The following is a 23,079-nucleotide window of genomic DNA, read 5'->3' as shown; positions in this document are numbered from 1 at the left end:
GGGTTTAACTTCATCCTTAGGGTCTGGTAACTCCTTAAATCATAGTTATGGTTTTGTTATGGCTTTGTGGAGGTAATTTGAACTCCCAGGAGACCAACATAAGTTGTATGAAAGCCTGTTCAGACTATTGAGATGGCCCCTGGCCAACATGTCTGTTGTTGATCTCTGGTTAGTTAGCTACAGTATCTCCTCAGGGGATTCTTCTCTTAGGATCCTGTTTATATCAAAATGCTGCTCCACCCTACGACCACTTTCTTAGTTTTAAATAGTTGAGCTGTATCAGGTCATGATAAGGTCTTTGGGGAAGTGAGATGAGCTGCTGAGTTTCCCTACAGAATTAGAATGAACAGAATGGACATTCCAATTCAAAGCAAATTTCCATGGTGTTGGCAGTCTGGAAGCCATACTGGTTATGAACAGTTTGAAATGGATCAATTAATGGTTATCTTCATAGAAATGAATGGAGATACCAGAACAGTCATGGACGTTCCGTGAACATAACAGCAGAACAACCATATCCAGGGTTCCTTGTCAAGACAATCAGCAAGTAATATTGACATACTTGTCTGTTGGCCATATTGGTTGTGTCTAGAAAGGTCATATAGATTTGAGTTTGTCCATTCTGGGCATTGTGTTTCTATGGTTTCCTCAGCCCTGAGCCTGTGGGTGGAACAGTAATAATGCTGGGTCCTGTGCCGGAGTGTCTGTGTGGGTTTAGCATGTGGATGAAGTCATGCCTGCACAGAGTAGAGCAGCTATCTACACACACATGGACGCACACACGCACGCACGTACTGTGCATGTACTGTAACAGGTCAAACATCCCAGTTATTCAGCAGCGCAGAAAAGGAGCCGTTTGTCAGACCTATTGCCCATGTGGAGATTATTGTGTGTGTGTTAATGTCTATGTGTGTATGTGTATGCGTGTAGACTTGTGGCTAGTAATTTTGAAATCTTCATCATCTCCCTAAAGGAAAGCCTTGGGGTGGTTGAGGGTGATTTGGGTGGCTTCAATGAAGGTCTTCAAGCAGCTGTGCTGGGTATGAACTGGCCCCCTTCCCCTACTGCCTGGGTGGTGGCCTCCTGTGAGTGAGTGAGTGAGTGAGTGAGTGAGTGAGTGAGTGAGTGAGTGAGTGAGTGAGTGAGTGAGTGAGTGAGTGAGTGAGTGAGAGAGTGAGAGAGAGAGAGAGAGAGTTTGACTGTGTGTGTCTTTGTCTCTGTATCTCTCTCTGTGCTTTCTTTGTGTTTCTCTGTGTTCTGGGTTCTGATCCAGAAAGAGACACAGGCCACTTTGTCTCTCTGTGTGTTTGTGGTGTATGGGTTTGACCATTGTTCCAAAGACCTGCAGAGAGAGAGGAGTGTGAGAGAAAGCGAGAAACAAGAGTACAGTAGACATAGAAGGAAAATCTGAGATTAGTACAAGTCTCGCACAGTGCAGGCCGATGTTGGAGTCAGCTTTCTCAAGTGTCTCCATGTGTGTGTATCCGTGTGTGACTGTGTCCGCAACTGTGGATGTCACCCTTTGTGTTGTTGTGCGTACAGTACCTTTACATGTGTATTTGTGTGAGTGTGGATCGTGGTGTATCTGCATGTGTGTGTGTGTTGTGAAGTGAATTCCCGTTGCTCTAGGACAAGGCCACATATGAAAGACAAAAAAAAGTTGAAAATTCCCCTTTCTGGTTTCCATGGAGACAGAGTGGGCATGGAGACGGCAGTGGCAGGATTGGGCCGCAAACAGCGGGATGCGGTGCTGAGATTGACTACGACTTTCTGTGTGTGTGAGAACGAGACCCAACTCTGAGACATACTGTAACAGTGTTCAAATTGGGCTGGACACAGCAGGAAGAGGCGCTGAGATTAACTCCCACTCTCCTACTCTTTGAGTGTGAAAAGTGGAGACTAAAGTGGAGGCTAAAGCAGCAGGCTAAAGTGGAGGCTAAAGCAGCAGGCTAAAGTGGAGGCTAAAGCAGCAGGCTGAAGGGGAGGCTAAAGCAGCAGGCTAAAGTGGAGGCTAAAGTAGAAGGCTAAAGTGGATGCTAAAGTAGCAGGCTAAAGTGGAGGCTAAAGTGGAGGCTAAAGTAGCAGGCTAAAGTGGAGGCTAAAGTAGCAGGCTAAAGTGGAGGCTAAAGCAGCAGGCCAACATGGAGTGACATGGCCTCCCATGACACCTCCCTTTGGGGAAGACAAGAGGACTGAAAGAAGACTTTCTGTTGTTGATGAGGGAGGCTGGGAGGACTAGTACTGGTTCTTGGTTTGTATTGAAGAAGCATTGCAGTCACTACATTGCCCCAGGGTATAAGTGTTTAAAGTGCAGTACTGAGCTCTATTTTATCTGTATTCTGTTTCACTGAAAGATTTCCCGTGTCCCCTCTAGCTGTGTGGCACAAAACAGAACACTGCCCCTCTACACACAACCGCAATCCAGAACACTGCCCCTCTACACACCACCCCAATCCAGAACACTGCCCCTCTACACACCACCCCACTCCAGAACACTGCCCCTCTACACACAACCCCAATCCAGAACACTGCCCCTCTACACACCACCCCAATCCAGAACACTGCCCCTCTACACACCACCCCAATCCAGAACACTGCCCCTCTACACACCACCCCAATCCAGAACACTGCCCCTCTACACACAACCCCAAACCAGAACACTGCCCCTCTACACACCACCCCAATCCAGAACACTGCCCCTCTACACACCACCCCAATCCAGAACACTGCCCCTCTACACACCACCCCAATCCAGAACACTGCCCCTCTACACACAACCCCAAACCAGAACACTGCCCCTCTACACACCACCCCAATCCAGAACACTGCCCCTCTACACACAACCCCAATCCAGAACACTGCCCCTCTACACACCACCCCAACCCAGAACACTGCCCCTCTACACACAACCCCAATCCAGAACACTGCCCCTCTACACACAACCCCAATCCAGAACACTGCCCCTCTACACACAACCCCAATCCAGAACACTGCCCCTCTACACACCACCCCAATCCAGAACACTGCCCCTCTACACACAACCCCAATCCAGAACACTGCCCCTCTACACACAACCCCAATCCAGAACACTGCCCCTCTACACACAACCCCAATCTAGAACACTGCCCCTCTACACACAACCCCAATCCAGAACACTGCCCCTCTACACACAACCCCAATCCAGAACACTGCCCCTCTACACACAACCCCAATCCAGAACACTGCCCCTCTACACACAACCCCAATCCAGAACAGGTACACTCCCTTAAGCTTCACACAGCATTTCGAGGACTGTTCACACTCAGACATGAGCAGTTACAGTATGGTTGAGGACATCCCAGTCAGTCCAGATCTGCTGTAAATCATCACTAAAGCTGCCTAGCTGCCTGGTCTCATATCTAAAACCAACCTTGTGTTAGTGGGACAGAGGAGCTTATTGTTGGCTGCTTATTCGGACGGATGCCAGCTTGATGACTTCAGGCTTTGCCATGAACTGTCTCCTTATTCCCCAAAAGACTGGGATCACGGCCGTGCCGGCTTCGAGATGGGACCAGTGGCATAGGCCTGGCTGCCTGGGGCTGTCTTACAGCTCTATGGAGCTGGGTTAGAACGGTCCAGGAGTGGGCCTGGGGATGGAGAAACTGGGTCATAACGAGCTTTAGGACCTAGGTTGTAATCGGCTGGGGCTGGGTTGACCTAGGTTGTAATCACACTGGTATGGTTGGGGCCTGGCTATAGAGGTCCATGGAGGGTCAAAGAGGCTGAGGACATACAGTTGAAGTCTGAAGTTTACATACACCTTAGCCAAATACATTTAAACTCAGTTTTTCACAATTCCTGACATTTAATCCGAGTACAAATTCCCTGTCTTAGGTCAGTTAGCATCACCACTTTATTTTAAGAATGTGAAATGTCAGAATAATAGTAGGGAATTATTTATTTCAGCTTTTACTTCTTTCATCACATTCCCAGTGGGTCAGACGTTTACATACACTCAATTTGTATTTTGTAGCATTGCCTTATCTTGTTTATCTTGGGTAAAACGTTTTGGGTAACCTTCCACAAGCTTCCCACAATAAGATGGGTGAATTTTGGCCCATTCCTCCTGACAGAGCTGGTGTAACTGAGTCAGATTTGTAGGCCTCCTTGCTCACACACGCTTTTTCAGTTCTGCCCACACATTTTCTATATGATTGAGGTCAGGGCTTTGTGATGGCCACTCCAATACCTTGACTTTGTTGTCCTTAAGCCATTTTGCCACAACTTTGGAAGTATGCTTGGGGTCATTGTCCATTTGGAAGACCCATTTGCGACCAAGCTTTAACTTCCTGACTGATGTCTTGAGATGTTGCTTCAATATAGCCACATCATTTAACTTCCTCATGATGCCATCTATTTTGCGAAGTGCACCAGTCACTCCTGCAGCAAATCACCCCCACAACATGATGCTGTCACCCCCGTGCTTCACGGCTCGGATGGTATTCTTCGGTTTACAAGGCTCCCCCTTTTCCCTCCAAACACAACAATGGTCATTTGGCCAAACAGTTCTATTTTTGTTTCATCAGACCAGAGGACATTTCTCCAAAAAGTACAATCTTTGTCCCCATGTGCAGTTGCAAACCGTAGTCTGGCTTTTTTTATGGCGGTGTTGGAGCAGTGGCTTCTTCTTTGCTGAGCGACCTTTCAGGTTATGTTGATATAGGACTCGTTTTACTGTGGATAGTACCTGTTTGTACCCGTTTCCTCCAGCATCTTCACAAGGTCCTTTGCTGTTGTTCTGGGATTGATTTGCACTTCCCGCACCAAAGTATGTTAATCTCTAGGAGACAGAACACGTCTCCTTCCTGAGCGGTATGACGGTTCCGTGGTCCCATGGTGTTTATACTTGTGTACTATTGTTTGCACAGATGAACGTGGTACCTTCAGGCGTTTGGAAACTGCTCCCAAGGATGAACCAGACTTGTGGAGGTCTACACATTTTTTTCTGAGGTCTTGGCTGATTTCTTTTGATTTTCCCATGATGTCAAGCAAAGAGGCACTGAGTTTGAAGGTAGGCCTTGAAATACATCCACAGGTACACCTCCAATTGACTCAAATTATGTCAATTAGCCTACCAGAGGCTTCTAAAGCCATGACATCATTTTCTGGAATTTTCCAAGCTGTTTAAAGGCACAGTGTATGTAAACTTCTGACCCACTGGAATTGTGATACTGTGAATTATAAGTGAAATAATCTGTCTGTAAACAATTGTTGGAAAAATTACATGTCATGCACAAAGTAGATGTCCTATCTGACTTGCCAAAACTATAGTTTGTTAACAAGACATTTGTGGAGTGGTTGAAAAACGAGTTTTAATGACTCCAACCTAAGTGTATTTAAACTTCCGACTTCAACTGTAAATGGTGGGGGCTAGGGATGTGTCTGGGGAAGGTACCACGGCAGTATGTCTGTGTGGAGGGGCAAATATTGGTTCCCTGTGTGGGTACGCTGTGTACTCTGAGACAGTGTCTAGTGCACTTGAGATACAGGGTTGCATAGTTTTTGAAGGTCTTTGTGATATACTACTCGTATTTCTTGGTGTCACCCTCCATCACCAAGCCCATGGTATGGTGTAGAACAGTTTAGAACAGGGGAACATATACACTTGCCACTGGAGAGCGACCGGGATTCTGGGAGCCTCTTTGTTTAACAGAAGATGTCACCACTGGTTGTTATGACAACAGCATAACGATGCCTGGCCCTCCGTCACAAAGCTAAAGAGACAGATGGCAGGAAAATGGCAGAGGAGAGAGAGGGAGAGGGAGAGGGGGAGGGAGAGAGGAATGTGTGAGAGATAGAAAAGAACATGTTAAGTATAGAAAGGGTTACTGCCTCTAAACGTACACTCTGGAAATATTCATACAGTGCCTTCAGAAAGTATTCACACCCCTTCACTTTTTGTGTCACTGGTCTACACACAATACCCAACAATGTCAAAGTGGAATTATGTTTTTTGAAAATGTTTCAAATTAATAAAAAATTAAAAGCTGAAAAATCTTGAGTCAATAAGTATTCAACCCGTTTGTTATGGCAAGCCTAAATAAGATCAGTAGAAACAAATTGCTTAACAAGTCACATTATAAGTTGCATGGACTCACTGCGTGCAATAATTGTGTTTGACTTGATTTACAAAGTTTAATGGCTGTGATTGGAGAAAACTGATGTTGGATCAACAACATTGTAGTTACTCCACAATACTAATCTAATTGACAGAAAAGAAGGAAGCCTGTACAGAATACAAATATTCCAAAACATGCATCCTGTTTGCAACAAGGCACTAAAGTAATACTGCAAATAATGTGGGAAATAATGTCCTGAATACGAAGTGTTATATTTGCGGCAAATCCAATACAAAACATTACTGAGTACCACTCTCCATAATTTCAAGCATAGTGGTGGCTGCATCATGTTGTGGGTATGCTTGTAATTGTCAAGGACTGGGGAGTTTTACAGGATAAAAATGAAACGAATGGAGCTAAGCACAGGCAAAATCCTAGAGGAAAACCTGGTTCAGTCTGCTTTCCACCAGACACTGGGAGATGAATTCACCTTTCAGCAGGACAATAACCTAAAACACAAGAACAAATCTACACTGGAGTTTCTTACCAAGAAGACAGTGAATGTTCCTGAGTGGCCGAGTTACAATTTTGACTTAAATCTACTTGAAAATCTATGGCAAGACCTGAAAATAGTTGTCTAGCAATGATCAACAACCGATTTGACAAGAATAATGGGCAAATGTTGCACAATCCAGGTGTGAAAGCTCTTAGAGACTTCCCAGAAAGAGTCACAGCTGTAATCGCTGTCAAAGGTGCCTCTACATAGTACTGACTCAGGGGTGAGACTACTTATGTAAATGAGATATTTCTGTATTTTATTTTCAATAAATGTGCAAACATTTCCAAAAACATGTTTTCACTGTCATTATGGGGTATTGTCATTATTTAATTCTTTTTGAATTCAAGCTGTAACACAAGAAAATGTTGAATAAGTCAAGGGGTATTGTCACGTTCCTGACCTGTTTTCTGTTAATTTTGTATGTGTTTAGTTGGTCAGGGCGTGAGTTGGGGTGGGCATTCTATGTTTTGTGTTTCTATGTTTAGGTTAGTGGTAATTAGCCTTATATGGTTCTCAATCAGGGACAGGTGTTTGACGTTTCCTCTGATTGAGAACCATATAAAGGTAGGCTGTTCACACTGTTTGTTTGTGGGTGATTGTCTTCCGTGTCTGTGTATGTTGCACCATACGGGACTGTTTCGGTTTGTTTGTTCGTTCGTTTGTTGTAGTCTGTACCTGTTCGTGCGTTCTTCGTGTTATATGTAAGTTCTCATGTTTTAGGTCAGTCTACGTTTGTTATTTTGTAGTTTGTTGAAGTGTTTTCGGTTTTCGTCTTTTCTTTAATAAACTTCATTATGTCAAATTATCGCGCTGCGCTTTGGTCCAATCCCTACTCCTCCTCTTCTTCCGAAGAGGAGGAGGACACCCGTTACAGGTATGAATACTTTCTGAAGGCGCTGTAGATGCATTTTACCAAGCAATTGCTACTCATACCATCAACTGCAACTCTCTTCACTCTCTTTCTGACAGCAGCTACATTACACATATTTGGGATGACAACGAATAAAAACGTAGTGTGGAGTGAGAAAGTTCATGCAGACTGTCATGGGTCACGTACACACACACACACACACACACACTCAATCTAGGGACGTGACCATCCTTTCTTCTGTTTACATCCAACATAACAAATAAAACCCTTTTCAGGGATTGGTGGATCTTTGTTAGGTGGATGGAGGTAAGGCAGACGGCACAGACCTCTCCCTTCCTGGTCTCCATATATTGTTTTTCTCCTCATTTCTTCTCTCTCTCTCTCTCTCTCTCTCTCTCTCTCTCTCTTTCTCTCTCTCTCGTGAAGTTTAAGGAGGTATGTGAGGATGAGAGAGGAGGATAGGCAGTAGGATAAGGATGAGGGTGAGGGGTTATTTGGTTAAGGCCAGATGGCTGGAGAATGGCGTCTGTGTACTCTGCTCCGAGGGCAGAGAGAGGAATGCCTGTCTTTTCTTTGGTCTTTGGCTGAGTGGAGAGTTTGAGGGCTGCTCTATAATACTGGATTAGCATCCACATTCCCCCCTAATCTCCCCATTCTCAGCCTCAGCTGTTCACCCCCAGGCCCATGCCACTATACCACCAAGACCTGCGTGTTGATGTTGGGACTAGCTAACCCCCTCTCTGATGCTCTCTCCTCCCTTAGCATCCGGAGAGCCAGAGCCAGGTGGACCCACTAGAGAGAGGGCTTCCAGAGGTGAAGGGTGGTAGAGATGGGTTGGAGCAGAGAGGGGGCCAGAGAGTGGTGGAGGGAGGGCAGAGAGGGTTGGAGAGGGGCAGAGAAGGGGTGGAGGGGGGCAGAGAGGGGTGGAGGGGGGCAGAGAGGGTTGGAGAGGGGCAGAGAAGGGGTGGAGGGGGGCAGAGAGGGGTGGAAGGGAGCAGAGGGGATGTCTGAAGAGGCATCCTCCAGACTAAAATAGGCTTTTCCGGGGAGTGGGATAAGAGTGGGGACCCAGGGGCCTCGGATTAACTTTTGGCTACAATGGCTCCATCCGGCCCCAAACAAATGTACCTCAGCCCCATATGAAAGGGCCCCTCTTACCCTCTTTCTACCCCTCTTATTCTCCCCCCTTTCCTCTCCTCCTCTCTTGACCCTTCTTCTCTCCTCTTCTCCACTCTTCCCCCCTCACACACTTTCACACTCACCACATACTCTGCTGCACTGTCTATTATCTACCCTGTTGCCTAGTCACTTTACCCTTGCCTATATGTACAGTACATACTGTAGCTACCTCAATTACCTTGAAACCCTGCACATTGACTCAGTACTGGTACTCCCTGTACATAGCCATGTTATTTTTATTTGTTATTTTTGTTTGTTATTCACTGTGTATTTATTCCTTGTGTCACTATTTATATTTTGTATATACTTTTTTTAATCTTATCTTTCTCTCTGCATTGTTGGAAAAGGACCCGTAAGTAAGCATTTCACTGTTAGTCTACACCTGTTGTTTACGAAGCGCGACAAATTAAATAGTATTTGATGGAGATTATAACAGAACATGGTCAAGATGTTCAAATGTTCATAAATGACCAGCATGGTCAAATAATAATAATCACAGTAGTTGTCGAGGGTGCAGCAAGTCAGCACCTCAGGAGTAAATGTCAGTTGGCTTTTCATAGCCGATCATTAAGAGTATCTCTACCGCTCCTGCGGTCTCTAGAGAGTTGAAAACAGCAGGTCGGGGACAGGTAGCACGTCCGGTGAACAGGTCAGGGTTCCATAGCCGCAGGCAGAACAGTTGAAACTGGAGCAGCAGCACGGCCAGGTGGACTGGGGACAGCAAGGAGTCATCATGCCAGGTAGTCCTGATGCATGGTCCTAGGGCTCAGGTCCTCCGAGAGAGAGAAAGAAATAGAGAAAGAGAGAATTAGAGAGAGCATACTTAAATTCACACAGGACACCGGATAAGACAGGAGTACTCCAGATATAACAGACTGACCCTAGCCCCCCGACACATAAACTACTGCTGCATAAATACTGGAGGCTGAGACAGGAGGGGTCAGGAGACACTGTGGCCCCATCCGATGATACCCCCGGACAGGGCCAAACAGGAAGGATATAACCCCACCCACTTTGCCAAAGCACAGCCCCCACACCACTAGAGGGATATCTTCAACCACCAACTTACCATCCTGAGACAAGGCCAAGTATAGCCCACAAAGATCTCCGCCACGGCACAACCCAAGGGGGGGCGCCAATCCAGACAGGAAGATCACGTCAGTGACTCAACCAACTCAAGTGACGCACCCCTCCTAGGGACGGCATGGAAGAGCACCAGTAAGCCAGTGACTCAACCCCTGTAATAGGGTTAGAGGCAGAGAATCCCAGTGGAGAGAGGGGAACCGGCCAGGCAGAGACAGCAAGGGCGGTTCGTTGCTCCAGAGCCTTTCCGTTCACCTTCACACTCCTGGGCCAGACTACACTCAATCATATGACCCACTGAAGAGATGAGTCTTCAGTAAAGACTTAAAAGTTGAGACCGAGTCTGCGTCTCTCACATGGATAGGCAGACCATTCCATAAAAATGGAGCTCTATAGGAGAAAGCCCTGCCTCCAGCTGTTTGCTTAGAAATTCTAGGGACAATTAGGAGGCCTGCGTCTTGTGACCGTAGCGTACGTGTAGGTATGTACGGCAGGACCAAATCGGAAAGATAGGTAGGAGCAAGCCCATGTAATGCTTTGTAGGTTAGCAGTACCTTGAAATCAGCCCTTGCCTTAACAGGAAGCCAGTGTAGGGAGGCTAGCACTGGAGTAATATGATCACATTTTTTGGTTCTAGTCAGGATTCTAGCAGCCGTATTTAGCACTAACTGAAGTTTATTTAGTGCTTTATCCGGGTAACCGGAAAGTAGAGCATTGCAGTAGTCTAACCTAGACGTAACAAAAGCATGGATTAATCTTTCTGCATAATTTTTGGACAGAAAGTTTCAGATTTTTGCAATGTTACGTAGAAACCATTACAAACCATTCACAGAGACAAACTGATATCTTTCCAGCAGATAAAATCTAAACCAGGCCAGAACTTGTCCGTGTAGATAAAGTAATCCTTCTACACCCCCCCCCCCCTTAAAAGATTTAGATGCACTATTGTAAAGTGGTTGTTCCACTGGATATCATAAGGTGAATGCACCAATTTGTAAGTCGCTCTGGATAAGAGCGTCTGCTAAATGACTTAAATGTAAATGTAAATGTAGACCAATTTGGGTTTCAAATCTCTCCAAAAGAATGTGGTGATCGATGGTTAGGGATTTAGCTAGCCCGCCTAAATATGCTGCAGTGCAGAGCTGTCTGACAAAATCATTTTACTAGTTTTTCAATGTCTCTGCCCTCATCATTGTGTTGTGTACATTCCTCTCTCATGCGGTCTATCCGGTCTGTGTCTATCTAACCTAACGTGGCAGGCATAAAAGTGTTTCCTTCCAGAGATCTGTATATAATGACGAGATGCTCATGTCTCCGCCATAACAATAGAAGTTGTTGCCCCAAAGGCAGGAAGGCAGGTAAAAGTTTATTTCCAAAATAAACCAATAGAAATGCATTGGAATTATTTTGGACACATTTTTGGCAAGAGTGAAACCTCTCGCTTCACCTCTTCCTGTCACGCCCTGGCCATAGAGAGGTTTTTATTCTCTATTTTGGTTAGGCCAGGGTGTGATTAGGGTGGGCATTCTATGTTTCTATTTCTTTGTTTTTGGCCGAGTGTGGTTCCCAATCAGAGGCAACTGTCTATCGTTGTCTCTGATTGGGAATCATACTTAGGCAGCCTTTTTCCCACCTGTGTTTTGTGGGTAGTTGTTTTCTGTTTTGTGTTGCTGCACCTGACAGGACTGTTTCGTTTTGTTCTACTTTGTTATTTTAGTAGTATATTAGTGAACATTAGGATGAGAGAATTATTCTAAGAAGTAAGAGTAAGGTTAAGGTGTGGGTTAGAGTAGACAAAGTATTTGCAGCTGTAGTCAGAAAGCCCCAATAACACAGTCCTTTCCAGCATGTCAGATAGCGATAGCAGTTTAGAAAACTGACTGTACAGTTATGACTTAAAGCGCACCCAGTCAGACATCTCACACAGGGCAGAACGACAACATTATCAAGACAATCACGGCATTAATCAACAACAGAACCTCCAAAAACCATTCAACCCACTGGGCAAAAACTGGTTGTATCAACATTGTTTCCACGTCATTTCAACTCTAAAAATCTATGTGATGACCTTAAATCAATGTGGGAAACTAATTGGAGTGCAAAAATTCATCAACATAAGGGCATTTCGTATTTCTTTCACCCAACTTTTAACCTAAATCCAATGACATGGTGAAATGTTGTTGTTGATTTCACACTGAATTAGTTGACATCTAGTTGACAACTCAACCAAATGTAAATCAAAACTAGACGTTGAACTGATGTCTGTGCCCAGTGGGAAGCCTCACATTGTTGATGATTAGTTAAGTGAGAGGTCCAAACTAAAGCCCTAGTCCTTCACTGTAGCGTCATCTCACTGCTCTTGTTGCTGCTCTTCACATTAGTGGAGGGAAACAATGTTGACCTGGTGAATGAACAGAGCAAACAACAGTCTCTTCAGAGCTACTTGAGGGCAATTCCACAGTAACAGAGTGACGCTGAGACTCAGATCTTTCCCTTTACAGATGTAGGATCTTAATTTGATCACCTTGTTGCAGGAGAACTTTCCTGCAATGCAGGACATTTCAAACTTCTAGTGAATTTGAAGTTTTAAGAGGCTTCTGAAGTTTATAATATCCACTTAGACTTGATTTTCCCTAACGAAAAATGTATCAACCCCGACAAAAATGTCCATTCATTATAATCCACATAATAATTAACATTTCTTGCTGCTGCAGAGTTATTTTCCTGATGTAACAAACTGGCTCAAATTAAGATCATACAATTGTAAAATGTATGTCAAACAAAAACCAATGATTAGAAAGAAAAACAAACCATACAATTCTATGCACAAGGACCACTTTTAACAATTTCCGCTGAACATTTTACAAAAACAAATTTACTTGAACAGTGCAGAATGCAAAGTTTGGTAACAGAATGACGGCACAAACAGCACAAACCGTCATTCTGTTACCAAACTTTGCATCTGCAATGTTCTTCAAGTAAATGTGTTTTAGTAAAAATGTCTGTTTAAAAAAATCTTAGTCTTAGCATCACTCTGTTACCATGGAATTGCCCTTGACCCCTATGCTGCTCCGCTAGCAGAGGAGAGGAGTCCTCCCCAGGACACAATCATACATTATTCATCACTGGCCTCAATTAGGAAACTGTTCATTCAAATGGCTGCTCCTCCTCTGTAGGTTGTGTGTTCTGGATGTAATACATTCGACTCTACTGCACGGTACTGGAGATTCTGTGTTCTGAATAGAATGTTAAATTCTACAAGTTTCATCATAAGTAGGGCCAGATTTCCCAGCTGACCACATGGCCATTGTCCTTGTTATAAGAATTTCGCAAAGTGAATAGTACATGTTACATCTTGCTTGTAGAAAACAAAATGTAAGCAGCATTAATTAACTGGATGAATGCTGATACCTACAAGAACTTCAGAGTTATGGGCCAACCTCAGTACAGGCAATGGTTCAATTACTAGAACAAAACTTAAAGTCAACTTGTAAAGACGCCTCTGTTTTTCTACTATCTCTGAGCTCTGACTGTGAGTTCAGGGGAAACACTATTTTCACATCACTTCGTTACCGAAGTGACTTTTCGTAGCAGGTTAGGAGAACTTACGCAGCAGGTTATGAGAATTAACATAGCAGGTTAGGAGACTGAAGTTAATGTTAGGAAAAGGGGACGTCTAGTCAGTTGCACAACTGAATGCATTCAACTGAAATGTGTCTTCCGCATTTAACCCAACCCCTCTGAATCAGAGAGGTGTGGAGTGCTGCCATAATCAACATCCATGTCTTCGGCACCCAGGGAACAGCGGGTTAACTGCTTTGCTCAGGGGCAGAACAACAGATTTTTACCTTGTCAGCCCGGAGATTTGATCTAGCAACCTTTTGGTTATTGGCCCAACGCTCTAAGCAATAGGCTACCTGGGTTAGAGTTAGCAAAAAATGCTCTCAATCGAAGTGGTGTGAAAGGAGTGTGTCCTTTGCGTTCAGCTAATCCAAAACCAAAGCAGTGCAACAGCCAATGAGAATGGCCCGGTCACTGATGTTACGCAATCCCACCCCAATAAGGTTTACATGTACACACACACACCTCGCGGTAACCCTGACAACCATAGCATGGGCTAATTTGATAGGGCTGTAAATCTCTAACCTTGTCTGTCTCATTAGCTGGTTTCCTGTTTAGGAGAGTAACCTGCAGGAAGGAAGCCTGGGAAAACAGCCTGGCTGAATCCCAAATCACCCCCTTCCCCTTGCCCCTCCATTTGCGCGATCATGCGTGCCTTCGCCATTTGCACAAGTGTCCCAAAGCTAGGGGGGATGAAAATGGTCAAGGGGGTAGGGGCTAATTAGACCGCAAGACAGCCACCTCTACCGAGCCAACAAGACTGCAAGCTTAAGAGCGAAGTGCTATCCCAATATTTTTAGAGTTTGCACAATTTCATAAAAAATTATGGAGAGGCCTGCCTAATTATACTGAACAAATATATAAATGCAACATGCAACAATTTCAAAGATTTTACTGAGTTACAGTTCGTATAAGGAAATCAATCAATTGAAATACATTCATTAGGCCCTAATCTATGGATTTCACATGACTGGTAATACAGATATGCATCGGTTGGTCACAGGTACCGTTTCCTCCACTGTATTCACATCCTACCATACCTTTGTCTGTACATTATGCCTTGAATCTACTATACCGCGCCCAGAAACCTGCTCCTTTTACTCTCTGTTCTGAATGTACTAGATGACCAGTTCTTGTAGCCTTTAGCCGTACCCTTATCCTCCTCCTCCTCTGTTCCTCTGGTGATGTAGAGGTTAATCCAGGCCCTGCAGTGCCTAGCTCCACTCCCATTCCCCAGGCGCTCTCATTTGTTGACTTCTGTAACCGTAAAAGCCTTGGTTTCATGCATGTTAACATTAGAAGCCTCCTCCCTAAGTTTGTTTTATTCACTGCTTTAGCACACTCTGCCAACTCGGATGTCCTAGCCGTGTCTGAATCCTGGTTTAGGAAGTCCACCAAAAACCCTGAAATTTCCATCCCTAACTATAACATTCTCCGACAAGATCGAACTGCCAAAGGGGGTGGAGTTGCAATCTACTGCAGAGATAGCCTGCAGAGTTCTGTCTTACTATCCAGGTCTGTGCCCAAACAATTTGAGCTTCTACTTTTAAAAATCCACCTTTCCAGAAACAAGTCTCTCACTGTTGCAGCTTGCTATAGACCCCCTTCTGCCCCCAGCTGTGCCCTGGACACCATATGTGAATTGATTGCCCCCCATCTATCTTCAGAGCTCGTGCTGTTAGGTGACCTAAACTGGGACATGCTTAGCACCCCGGCCATCCTACAATCTAAGCTTGATGCCCTCAATCTCACACAAATTATCAATGAACCTACAAGGTATAACCCAAAATCCGTAAACACGGGCACCCTCATAGATATCATCCTAACCAACCTGCCCTCCATATACACCTCTGCTGTCTTCAACCAGGATCTCAGTGATCACTGCCTCATTGCCTGCGTCCGTAATGGGTCTGCGGTCAAACGACCACCCCTCATCACTGTCAAACGCTTCCTAAAACACTTCAGCGAGCAAGCCTTTCTAATTGACCTGGCCCGGGTATCCTGGAAGGATATTGACCTCATGCTTTCCACCTGGCTACCCCTACCCTGGTCATCAGCCCTGCACCCCCCACAGCAACTCGCCCAAGCCTCCCCCATTTCTCCTTCACCCAAATCCAGATAGCTGATGTTCTGAAAGAGCTGCAAAGTCTGGACCCCTACAAATCAGCCGGGCTAGACAATCTGGACCCTCTCTTTCTAAAATTATCCGCCAAAATAGTTGCAACCCCTATTGTTAGCCTGTTCAACCTCTCATTTGTATTGTCTGAGATCCCCAAAGATAGGAAAGCTGCCGCGGTCATCCCCCTCTTCAAAGGGGGAGACACTCTAGACCCAAACTGCTACAGACCTATATCTATCCTACCCTGCCGTTCTAAGGTCTTTGAAAGCGAAGTGAACAAACAGATCACCGACCATTTCGAATCCCACCGTACCTTCTCCGCTATAAAATCTGGTTTCCGAGCTGATGATGGGTGCACCTCAGCCACGCTCAAGGTCCTAAACGATATCATAACCGCCATCGATAAGAGACAATACTGTACAGCTGTATTCATCAACCTGGCCAAGGCTTTCGACTCTGTCAATCACCATATTCTTATCGGCGGACTCAATAGCCTTGGTTTCTCAAATGACTGCCTCGCCTGGTTCACCAACTACTTCTCAGACAGAGTTCAGTGTGTCAAATCGGAGGGCCTGTTGTCCTGACCTGTGGCAGTCTCTATGGGGATGCCACAGGGTTCAATTCTCCGGCCGACTCTCTTCTCTGTATACATCAATGATGTCGTTCTTGCTGCTGTTGATTCTCTGATCCACCTCTACGCAGACGACACCATTCTGTATACATCTGGCCCTTCTTTGGACACTGTGTTAACTAACCTCCAGACGAGCTTCAATGCCATACATCTCTCCTTCCGTGGCCTCCAACTGCTCTTAAATGCAAGTACAACTAAATGCATGCTCTTCAACCGATCGCTGCCCGCACCTGCCCGCCCGTCCAGCATCACTACTCTGGACGGTTCTGACTTAGAATATGTGGACAACTACAAATACCATACCTAGGTGTCTGGTTAGACTGTAAACTCTCCTTCCAGACTCTTATTTTATTTTTTTGCTCCTTTGCACCCCGGTATCTCTACTTGCACATTCATCTTCTGCACATCTATCACTCCAGTGTTTAATTGCTAAATTGTAATTATTCGCCACTATGGCCTACTTATTGCCTTACCTCCCTTATCTTACCTCCTTTGCACACACTGTATATATACTTTTTCTTTTGTGTTATTGACTGTATGTTTGTTTATTCCATGTGTAACTCTGTGGTGTTGTTTGTGTCGCACTGCTTTGCTTTATCTTGGCCAGGTCGCAGTTGTAAATGAGAACTTGTTCTCAACTAGCCTACCTGGTTAAATAATGGTAAAAAAAATACATTAAAAAAAAGGTAGGGGCATGAAAAAAATAATAAAACGGATCAGAAAACCGGACAGTATCTGGTGTGCAGCCTCATGCAGCACCCCATATCTCCTTCAGATATAGTTGATCAGGCTGTTGTGGCCTGGGGCATATTAAGCTTCCAGGAATTGTGTACCGATCCTTGAGACATGGGGCCCTGCATTATCATGCTGAATCATGAGGTGATGGAGGCGGATGAATGGCATGACAATGTGCCTCAGGATCTTGTCACGTTATCTCTATGCATTCAAATTGCAATAGATAAAATGCAACGGTGTTCGTTGTCCATAGTTTATGCCTGCCCATACCATAACCCCACCGCCAGCATGGGGCACTCTGTTCACAACGTGGACATCAGCAAACCTTTGCGGTTGTGATGCCGGTTGGATGTACTGCCAAATTCTCTAAATCGACGTTAGAGGCGGCTTATGGTAGAGAAATTAACATAAAATTATCTGGCAACAACTCTGATGTTCATTCCTTCAGTCAGCATTCCAATTGCATGCTCCTTCAAAACTTGAGACATCCGTAGCATTTTGTTGTGTGACAAAACTGCACATTTTAGAGTGGCCTTTTATTGTCCCCAGCACAAGGTGCACCTCTGTAATGATCATGCTGTTTAATCAGCTTGTTGATATGCCACACCTGTCAGGTGGATGGATTATCTTGGCAAAGGAGAAATGCTCACTAACAGGGATGTAAACAAATTTGTGTACAAAATGTGAGAGAAATAAGCTTTTTGTGCGCATGGAAAATGTTATTTTATTTAAAATGACCTTATATTTCAGCTCATGAAACATGGAATCAACTCTTTACATGTTGCGTTTATATTTTTGTTCAGTATATAAGCCACATGCATTTGTTAATTAATGTCTGATTTTGACACTTGACACATGTAACAGATTAAATAACTCCTAAATTAATATTTTAAAGTGGAACTCAAATTGTATAATTCATTTCAGGAGTGATGGGTTTATTGGAAGTCGCCCTTTGAGTTTCGTCAGCGAACACATGACAATGGAGAGCCCTCTGAGCGAGTTGGTAGGAGCAAGAGGGTGGTTTGGAATTCACCATATGTCTCCATCACATTACAGATCTATGATGGCTGGGCAAACAAGCTAACAGTGCGTAACCACATCGCAATTAAGCTTTACTTTAAAGACCCAGTTCTGTCAAAAACGTTATATATATTTACACGCTGTGATGTCGGAATAATACTGTGAAATGGATGATAATGCCCTTTTAGTGTAAGAGCTGTTTGAAAAACTGCCTAAAATATCAGCCTGTTTTGGTGGGATGTAATTTTGGCCTGCTTGGTGACATCCCAGTAAATTAGTAAACTAGTTAATATACATATAAAAGAGTTTCAAACCTATAGGCCAATAACAGCTAGTTTTCAGTATTTGTTAGCCAGAAATGATTTGATTTTGAAATTGAAAAAAATACGGCTGCATTGGACCTTTAATTGTATTGGGCTGTAGGCTTAAAGGAAAGGTTCACCCATTTCCAATGTTATGTTGTTTTTTGTGCATCTCTGAACGATGTTCTATCGATTCTCTGGGTCATTTCATCTTTTCATGTATATCTGAGATATTGGCGTTCAAGCAGGCAGAAATCCGTCCGGTATGACGTAACACCATGATAAAGTTGCTCTCACAACACTGGAAGTTAACAGGAATACGAATTTTAGATTGCGAAAATTCATTCATGTCAGATTTCAATACTGGCCTATGTCATAACTCAGGAGTATGTCTTCTCTCGAATGTGCCATTGATCATATTTTGGAGAAATTCCTACCACGAGAAATGTGTAATTTAACGGAGGGTCTAGTACATTTTTCCTATTTATCATCAAGGCAAAGGGTGGCTACTGTGAAGAATCTCAAATATAAAATATTTTTTTGGTATTTGTTTAACACTTCTTTGGTTAATACATTATTCCATATGTGTTATTTCATAGTTTGGATGTCTTAAATTCTATCAGCATATCGATTGTGCTACCAGGCTGGTAAAACCCTGGATCATTGTTATTCTAACTTCCGCGATGCATATAAGGCCCTCCCCCGCCCTCCTTTCGGAAAAGCTGACCACGACTCCATTTTGTTGCTTCCAGCCTATAGACAGAAACTAAAACAGGAAGCTCCCGCTCTCAGGCCTGTTCAACGCTGGTCCGACCAATCTGATTCCACGCTTCAAGATTGCTTCGATCACGTGGATTGGGATATGTTCCGCATTGCGTCAAACAACAACATTGACGAATACGCTGATTCGGTGAGCGAGTTCATTAGCAAGTGCATTGGCGATGTCATACCCACAGCAACTATTAAAACATTCCCCAACCAGAAACCGTGGATTGATGGCATCATTCGCGAACCACTGCTTTTAACCAGGGCAAGGTGACTGGAAACATGACCGAATGCAAACAGTGTAGTTATTCCCTCCGCAAGGCAATCAAACAAGCTAAGCGTCAGTATAGAGACAAAGTAGAGCCGCAATTCAACACGAGGTATGTGGCAGGGTCTACAGTCAATTACGGATTACAAAAAGAAAACCAGCCCCGTCGCGGACCAGGATGTCTTGCTCCCAGACAGACTAAACAACTTCTTTGCTCGCTTTGAGGACAATACAGTGCCACTGACACGGCCCGCTACCAAAACCTGTGGACTCTCCTTCACTGCAGACGACGTGAGTAAAACATTTAAACGTGTTAACCCTCGCAAGGCTGCAGGCCCAGACGGCATCCCCAGCCGCGTCCTCAGAGCATGCGAAGACCAGCTGGCTGGTGTGTTTACGGACATATTCAATCAATCCTTATCCCAGTCTGCTGTTCCCACATGCTTCAAGAGGGCCACCATTGTTCCTGTTCCCAAGAAAGCTAAGGTAACTGAGCTAAATGACTACCGCCCCTTAGCACTCATCATGAAGTGCTTTGAGAGACTAGTCAAGGACGATATCACCTCCACCCTACCTGACACCCTAGACCCACTCCAATTTGCTTACCATCCCAATAGGTCCACAGACGACGCAATCGCAATCGCAACCACACTGCACACTGCCCTAACCCATCTGGACAAGAGGAATACCTATGTGAGAATGCTGTTCATTGACTACAGCTCAGCATTTAACACCATAGTACCCTCCAAACTCGTCATTAAGCTCGAGACCCTGGGTCTTGACCCCGCCCTGTGCAACTGGGTACTGGACTTCCTGACGGGCCGCCCCCAGGTGGTGAGGGTAGGTAACAACATCTCCACCCCGCTGATCCTCAACACTGGGGCCCCACAAGGTTGCGTTCTCAGCCCTCTCCTGTACTCCCTGTTCACCCACGACTGCATGGCCATGCATGCCTCCAACTCAATCATCAAGTTTGCAGACGACACTACAGTGGTAGGCTTGATTACCAACAACGACGAGACGGCCTACAGGGAGGAGGGGAGGGCTCTTGGAGTGTGGTGTCAGGAAAATAACCTCACACTCAACGTCAACAAAACAAAGGAGATGATCGTGGACTTCAGGAAACAGCAGAGGGAGCACCCCCCTATCCACATCGACGGGACAGTAGTGGAGAGGGTAGAAAGTTTTAAGTTCCTCTGCGTACACATCACGGACAAACTGAATTGGTCCACCCACACAGACAGCGTGGTGAAGAAGGCGCAGCAGCACCTCTTCAACCTCAGGAGCTTGAAGAAATTTGGCTTGTCACCAAAAGCACTCGCAAACTTTTACAGATGCACAATGGAGAGCATCCTGTCGGGCTGTATCACCACCTGGTACGGCAACTGCTCCGCCCACAACCGTAAGGCTCTCCAGAGGGTAGTGAGGTCTGCACAACGCATCACCGGATGCAAACTACCTGCCCTCCAGGACACCTACACCACCCGATGTCACAGGAAGGCCATAAAGATCATCAAGGACAACAACCACCCGAGCCACTGCCTGTTCACCCTGCTATCATCCAGAAGGCGAGGTCAGTACAGGTGCATCAAAGCAGGGACCGAGAGACTGAAAAACAGCTTCTATCTCAAGGCCATCAGACTGTTAAACAGCCACCACTAACATTGAGTGGCTGCTGCCATACATGTAAAAAATGTATCACTAGCCACTTCAAACAATGCCACTTAATATAATGTTTACATACCATACATTACGCATCTCATATGTATACACTGTACTCTATACCACCTACTACATCTTGCCATCTTTATGTAATACATGTATCACTAGCCACTTTAAACAATGCCACCTAATATAGTGTCTACATACCCTACATTACTCATCTCATATGTATATACTGTACTCGATACCATCTACTGCATCTTGCCTATGCCGTTCTGTACCATCACTCATTCATATATCTTTATGTACATATTCCTCATCCCTTTACACTTGTGTGTATAAGGCAGCTGTTGTGAAATTATTAGGTTAGATTACTCGTTGGTTATTACTGCATTGTCGGAACTAGAAGCACAAGCATCTCGCTACACTCACATAAACATCTGCTAACCATGTGTATGTGCCAAATACAATTTGATTTGATTTGATTTTCACTATTATTCTACAATGTAGAAAATAGTAAAAATAAATAAAAACTTTTGAATGAGTAGGTGTGTCCAAACTTTTGACTGGTAATGTATATGGAAGTAGTTAAATAAAATAAATAAATAAATATTTGTTTATCAGATATAGGACAGACACTAAAACAAAGTTCCTTGTATTTTTGGGGAGTATCCATTCTTCCATGTAAGAGTCTGTTATTCAATGCGTTTCTATGGGCTATGTTTCATCAAATAATTGTTTCATCAAATAATTATTTTTTATATATTTTTTATACCTAAAGGGGTCCTAAAATGTTCAATCAAATAGCTAAATGATCTGGCAGCTTCATTAAATAGTACCCGCAAAATACCAGTTTTAGCGTCAACAGTGAGAGGCGACTCCAGGATGCTGGCCTTCTAGGCAGAGTTGCAAAGAAATAGCCATATCTCAGACTGGCCAATAAAAATAAAATATTAAGATGGGCCAAAGAACACAGACACTGGACAGAGGAACTCTGCCTAGAAGGCCAGCATTCTGGAGTCGCCTCTTCACTGTTGATGTTGAGACTGGTGTTTTGCGGGTACTATTTAAAGAAGCTGCCAGTTGAGAACTTGTGATGTTGAACTTCCATCCTCTCAGGCAAGGGGCACAATGTATGAATTTATGGTTGGATCAGAATTGCCGTTATAATCCTTGGCCAGTACGGACAGTCAAGTAAAACCACAAGTCCAAATGTTGGGCTTCTGAGTGGCACAGTGGTCAAAGGCACTGCATCTCAACACTAGAGGTGTCACTACAGACCCTGGTTCGATTCCAGGCTGAATTACAACCGGCCATGATTGAGAGTCCCATAGGGTGGTGCACAATTGGTCCAGGTTTGGCCGGGGTAGGCCGTCATTGTAAATAAGAGTTTGTTCTTAACTGACTTGCCTAGTTAAATAAAAGGTTAAAAATCCCTATCTCCATCCATGGTGAATTTAGGAAAGTGATGATTTTAGCTAGCTAGCTAGCCACCGGAGGCCAACAACACAATGAGATGCAACAATCAAGTTTTTTTCTGTCCATGACGTTTGGCTTCTGTTGTAATGTGGTTGGTGTGAAGCCAAATCCAAACAGGCTTCCCTTGGCACTTTTTTTTGGTGCGCCAGGACCATTCACAGCTAAGCTCACTCAGTTTAGCTCACTGCTGATTGGCTATTATGTTATATTTTTTATCAAGGAAGACCATGCTCACTGGCTTCCCTTGCATTCTATGCTGCGGGTGACAATAGTGTCATACTATTTTTGACCAGACAGAATTAGATAGATGGGCTACACATACTGAGACAGAGGGGGCACTGTTTCGTTCACTCGGATGAGATACTTCCTGGAGTCGCCTCTTCACTGTTGACGTTGAGACTGGTGTTTTGCGGGTACTATTTAATGAAGCTGCCAGTTGAGGACTTGTGAGGTGTCTGTTTCTCAAACTAGACACTCTAATGTACTTGTCCTCTTGCTCAGTTGTGCACCGGGGCCTCCCACTCCTCTTTTTATTCTGGTTAGAGCCAGTTTGTGCTGTTCTGTGAAGGAGGTAGTACACATTGTACGAGATCTTCAGTTTCTTGGCAATTTCTCACATGGAATAGCCTTCATTTGTCAGAACAAGAATAGAATGACGAATTTCCAAAGAAAGTTCTTTGTTTCTGG

This window comes from Salvelinus namaycush, chromosome 2, assembly GCF_016432855.1.
Source record: "Salvelinus namaycush isolate Seneca chromosome 2, SaNama_1.0, whole genome shotgun sequence".
NCBI classification, from domain to species: Eukaryota; Metazoa; Chordata; class Actinopteri; order Salmoniformes; family Salmonidae; genus Salvelinus; species Salvelinus namaycush.
The sequence above is the reverse complement of the archived record's forward strand: the minus strand, read 5'-3'. Positions refer to the sequence as shown.